Here is a 6,501-nt window from a genome sequence, read left to right as displayed (position 1 = left end):
ATGTGGCAGGACTCTGAGTTGTACCTGAAGTCTGATGTGTACAGGGTGAAAAGAAAAGGAGCCAAAACAGTACCCTGTGGAGCACCAGTACTGCATTCCAGTGTTCCAGAAACACATTTCCCCATCCTGACATACTGTGGTCTGGCAGACAAATAGTCTATAATCCATGATGTCAGGGAGGGGGCCACACCCATACCAAGCAGGTTGTCTTTTAGTATGGGAGGCTGTATGGTGTTGAACCAGGCACATCCAGATAAGCATATGCCCGATGCAACATGTACAGAATCGCGTCTTCCACTCTTATGTGTTTCTGGTTGGCAAACTGGAGGGGATCAAGAGCCTCAGCAACCTGCAATCATTACCTGCAAGCGACATTAGAGGACAGCGAGGTCTGGACCTCCCTTTTTTCATCCAAGGTTTTTTTTTTTGTTTTTTTTTTTGTTTTTTTTGGACCGCCAAAAATGCCCAACTGAATCAAACATAAAAAACCTCAAAACCTCTGTGAAACGTGCTTTGCAGATTGTTGTTAACATCCATGGGCTTTGTTTTCATTTTTTGCCTGTGTGAGTGAAAAAGACTGTGCGAGTGGAGTGGTGCGATTCGTGGAAGAGAACGCAATTCAGCAGACATCGCAAGTGATTAAGCCTGCGCAGCGCAGCACTTGGGCGCAACAAAGCCAACAGTTTTAAAACAGTAGCCTATGCATAATGAGTTATGAGTAGGCTATGATGTCTTCTTTGACAACTTTGTGAAGCAATTTGATAAGTCACTGTTTTTAAGCCGTCATTTGGTTAGTGGAGAAAAAAAAAGACCGACTGACACCATCAGCTGCATTGGTCATAGGAGGATTCAGCTTGCATTTGATGAAAAAGTTGATTGTTGAGATTTTAGGTGATGCCATTTGTACTTTTAGGGGCTGTAATTTGCAATGATTTATTTCTACTTGAATATTATTTTTATTTTGGAATATCACTACCATTCATCATTCAGTTCAACAAGTTCAAAGTTACCCCCTATATTCTTTAAAAACATGGTGGTGTACTATAAAAAATGTAAATTTAGTACATTACAAAAAATAAATGCTGGTTTATACAATTAAAAGACATTTAAACAATACAACTCTTGTGTGACCTGTAATTTAATAAATACATTAAAAAATATAAATATATATTGTACATATACATAAATGTAGGCTATATATTAAAAACTATATAGTTTAATATATATATATATATATATATATATATACAGTAAAAATTTCGGCACGCGCTGCGTGCGCGCATCATGGACCTCGCCTATTCCAAAATCCTGGCTACGGCCCTGCCTGCAATCTCATGCAACGAACAAGGAGTCTCTCCAAGGTCTTCATGATATGAGATGTCAAAGCCACAAGATGGCGGTATTGTCCCACACACGAGCCCCAGCTCAGCATCTTCCGTCTTCTGCATCTCAGGCTCCGTGTCACCTGTTTTCGCTTTTCAAGCTCACATGTAAGTTTGTATCTTACAAAACCACTTTATAAATGTAACCTTGTATTGCTTTGTTCGCTTCAGTAAGTCTGATTTGAAAAAACTAATACATTACACGATGGCGTTGAAATCAAATTTACCGAAACCAGCAATTCATGCTGTGCCACAAAATACCAACAATTCTGATAAGAAGACGTCCTGAGAATTAGACATCACTTTGGTTTTACAAAGTTAAAACCAAAATCCTTGTAAAAATTTAAAACTCTTTCAGTGAAAACAATACGGAGAGTTGCAAACACAGCCTCAACTACACAGCTGACACAAAACCCCTAATTTACTGCTAGTTTACATTAGTTGCTGAGCTAAATCTAGCTAAAGCAGAGAGAGTTCGAGGGTTTTAGCCTTTTAAGGGGAGACACTGCAGACAAACATGGAAAATAAACATGAACACATTTATTTTGCAGTTCTTCTCTTTACTATAAGAGCACATGGTATAAAACATCCAAAGCAAAATCTCAAAATTGACCAAAGCTTGGCACTAAATAAATAAATACATAGAAACGTTTTTTTTTTTGGATTCAAAACAGCCTTTTTATTACTCTAAAATCTGTTGCCTCCCCAGCTGAACGCCTACATGTGCCTGAAAGCTTCAGGACCAAAAGTTCGAGTGGCCTGAGTTGAATTTTCCTTTCTGCTCTCTGGCTGTAGATTCTGCAGGGTCAAAGTGTTCAATATCTAGACCAACATCACCACAAAGGCTCTGACGTAATAGTTTTAAGAGAAAACATGGACGCTTTCCCCTGCAAGCTCCACCTCTTTCTCTCTCTCTCCACAGCAGAACGGGAAATCAGTCATCCACCATCCACTGCTGTCGCCATGGCAACACAGAGGGGGAAATCCATTCTTTGGCTCTGTCACCCCCCCCCCCCTTCTCCTTTTTCTTTCTTTTGTGTTGTTTCCTGTGGTGCTTTGGCTTTACATGGTGACAGGGGCTGACCAAGATGATGCTCCTACTGTTACAGTCTCTCAGTTGCATCCTCTCTGACACTTCCATGGAACTTATCTACCCATCTGTGAGCATATGGGGTGTGTGTGTGTGTGTGTGTGTGTGTGTGTGTGTGTGTGTGTGTGTGTGTGTGTGTGTGTGTGTGTGTGTGTGTGTGTGTGTGTGTGTGTGTGATCACTGGAGCTGATTGTTTGAGAGTATTAGGTGACAGTACGTCTCCGGCAGCAGTGGTGACCTCTCTGTAAATCCCATGGCGCATTGGGACAGCGCAGGTGGGGCGGCTCTGCTCGGCAGCTGCCTGGAGGAGGCAGATGGTCTCAAATCAGAGATTGAAATCCAGGCCCCTCCCCCGCCCTCACAACAACCCCTCCCCATGCGCACACTTCCACACAAACACTGCACGTACAGGACTGTACAAACATCTGCCTCCAGCTCAAAACAAAATGACGCTGCCGATGAGTGAAAAAACCTGACGGCTGCAGTCAGCTTTTTTGGGCAGAATTTGCAACCTTTTGAAAAAGTGGTCCATCTACATGCAAGGCGGAGCTCCCAAATTCCTGAAAAACTTGACGAATTTTTCTTTGCCGATTCAAAACATCACCTTAAGCAGAAGAAGAGACTCTTTTGGTGACACCAACTCTGAAGTCAACACATCTGCTCATGCACTCTGAAAGATGGATTAACGGCACTTAATAAACCAGCTTATTAAGATAAACAGCTGCAATGACACCAAAAGATTCAGAGATCATCCTCAGAGCCGATAATAAAACATAGTAATCAGATTACAAATAAACAAATCCCATGGATTTATCGCTTCCCCAGGGATGGAGGGAGGGGTCTCGCTGTTGCTGTCCCTGATGGTGCTCAACAAGGCCAAAGCGCAGTCCAGATTAATGCTTCCCAACCAGGAGTACTTAAAGCACATGAACTGTTGCGGTGTAAATGGAGAGCTTCAACTAATGGCTGAAGTAGTTAGCTGTGAGTAGGCAATTACTGAAACATGCTCAAGAGCACGAGCTGAAAGGGCAGCAGGGCTATGGCAGCCAGAAAAAGGTTGGGAGCCACTGGCTTAGTGGGCCCAGGAAGGGCTATCCCGGATCACTGTGGTATCCTGGTGACAAGCTTACTGCGTTCACAGGAACCATGACTCATTAATTCTCCGTCCTCCTCCTCCCCTCTCTCCATCTTTCTCTTCATGTGATCCGCTACTGTACGTTTCCCAGAAAATAACATCTGCATGAATGGAGCCAAGGAAAATGTGACTCACAGAGAACGTGGCGCTCAGACAGTAGGAGGACGACTGGGTTTACCTGCAGGCGAACAACATAACATGCATGAGAGCAGATGCACAGTAGATTCACGCAAACAAGCATGTGGACACATGAGCTCATAGTCACCAAGTGGGAGCTCTCAGTTGGTGAGCATTGTGTAGTGAGTGGGTTGTGGCTGACATTTTAACATGCAACTGAAGGGAATACCGTTTGTTTTGGAGATATTTACTCATGACTGAAATATTTTAAAAAGACGGGGGATCGCCTAAGTTGTTCCACATGAATGTTGATGATGATCATTTATCAAAGTGCATAGGCACGATCCAGACTGGGAGAAGATATGGGACAATCTACCACTACATCTAAGTGCCTGGCACATCAATTAATTCATTATAAGATGATCCACAAGGCATATACAACACCATACATACGTTTCAAAATGAATATCTCTCAAAATCCACAATGCATGCTTTGCCAGAACGCCACAGGTACCTTCCTCCATATGTTTTGGGAATGTCCCATTATAAGTATATTTTGGAAATATGTTATTAAGATGTTATCCAAGTTTCTTGACATTACTCTTGTGTTAGACCCCTGTTTTTGTTTATTAAATGATGATTCCACACTTGAGCTCTCTCTACGTGAAAAACGTCTGGTGTTTGCTGGCTTCACAGCTGCCAAAAAGTCAATATTCCAGCTGTGGTTCAAACCTGATATTAGTGCAAAATGTTACTGGATCAGATCCTTACTGGACATTGCATCATTGGAGGAGACCACAGCTCGACTGAACAACGGCAGTTTATCTACAGTAAAAACATGGAAGGGACTTTGCTCAAGAATTAAGGACGTTCTAACCAGTTGAAATCTATTGGTATGATGTCCCTGCTAGTTTTTTTTTTTTTTTTTCCTCCCTTTCATTTGATCTGCCTTTGTTTTGTTTTTGTTTATTCTTGTGTGCACTATTAAGCCATATCTTGCTTGTACGCATTCTTCTAACAGTGCAAATAAAAAATTATAATAAAAAATAAAAAAGTGCATAGGCACATTTTTACTCAAACCCTTAAACAGTGCCACCAATAATCAATAAGCTTTATCCTCTGGGAAGCACAAACGTATGTAGAAAATGTACTCGAATACCCGGTAGTGACATTGACATCTATGTCATTGGATCATTATTCTCGTGCATTGATGTAAAAGCAGGATTTCACTTTTGGAGTCTGTTGAAGTGGAGCTGAATGAAAACTTTTACAACTCATGAGGAACCTGCTGGTTGTTTTAAGTTTTTTTAAGAGAAAAGCCAGAGTATAACCTTTGCTACATGTCAATGTGAGGTGAAAGTCAAAACTCTAAAATATGATCTCATCTTGAATTTGATAAGAAGAAATTAGAGATGAGCTAAAAAAGTTGGGATGTTTACCACCCCCTCTTCTTTTAACAAAAGTCTATAAACATCTGGGAACTGAGGAGGCCAGTTAGGAGAGGAATGTTGTCCCATTCTTATCTGATATAGCATCTTAGCTGCCTTTGTTGTCTTTTGCATGTCTGGACTGTAAGCTGGTCAGTACAGCATCTGGACTCTTCTGTTGTAACAGATATACTATGTGGTTTAGCGTTGTCTTGTTGAAATATGCAAGGCCTTCCCCAAAAAAGACATAATCAAGATGGGGGCATATGTTGCTCTAAAACCAGTAAATACCGTTAAGCATTGATGGTGCTTATCCAGATGTGCAAGCAGCCAGTTCCATAGGCACAAATGCATCCCTTTGAAATCTGAGATACAAACCTTTGAACAGAGCACTGATAACAAGCTGGATGGACCTGCCTCTCTTTAGTCTGGAGGATGCGGTGTCCATGAATTCCAAAAAGGAAGGTCAAACGAATGAATCTGTCCACAGAACAGTTTTCCACTTTGTCGTATCTTAAATGACCTGTGGTCCAGAGAAGATGGCGGTGTGTTTTTGAATCTTGTTCTGATACGGCTTCTTCTTTGCATGACAGAGTTTTAACCTGCATTTGTGGATGGTGAACTGCGTTCACAGACAATGATTTCTGAAAGTGTTCCTGAGCCCATGTAGTGATTTCCATGAGAGAATCAAGGTCAGGGTCATCCAATATTGATTTTTTTCACACAGAATGTCTCCAGATTCTTTTCAAGATATTATGTACCGTAGATAATGAATCATTAAATGTTTTTGCAATTTTAGATTAAGAAACATTATCCTGAAATTGCTCCAGTTTTTTGCAGATTGCTGAACCTCTGCCAATCTTTCTGAGACTCTGCCTCTCTAAGGTGCTCTTCTTTATATGAAATGACATCGCTGACCTGTTTCCAATTAACCCACATAGCTGCAACTTGTTCCTCTAGGTGTTTACTTATTCTTCCAGCTGCTCGTTGCTTCTGTCCCAACCTTTTTGGGATGCGTTCCTGCCATCAATTTAAAGATGAGCAAACATTTTTCAAGAAAAGTCAAACGCTTCATTTTGAACATTAGATAAGTTTTGTATGTTCTATTATGAAGAAAGAATATTGGTTAGATCTGCAAATCAGTGCATTTGTTTTGAATTCCATTTTCCACAGCATTCCAACTTTTTTGGCATTAGGATTGTAGCTATCCCTCCGGATTTCACTTAAATCTATTGAGACAGGTTTCAGATTTCCTGCTGGTGACCACACATAAACATATGGGACCAGAAACAACCTTCTTGTTTAAAGTAGCAGCCCCTCTCACATACACACAAACGGCATGTATACACT

This window comes from Odontesthes bonariensis, chromosome 17 (assembly GCF_027942865.1).
Source record: "Odontesthes bonariensis isolate fOdoBon6 chromosome 17, fOdoBon6.hap1, whole genome shotgun sequence".
In the NCBI taxonomy this organism is placed as follows: Eukaryota; Metazoa; Chordata; class Actinopteri; order Atheriniformes; family Atherinopsidae; genus Odontesthes; species Odontesthes bonariensis.
The sequence above is the reverse complement of the archived record's forward strand: the minus strand, read 5'-3'. Positions refer to the sequence as shown.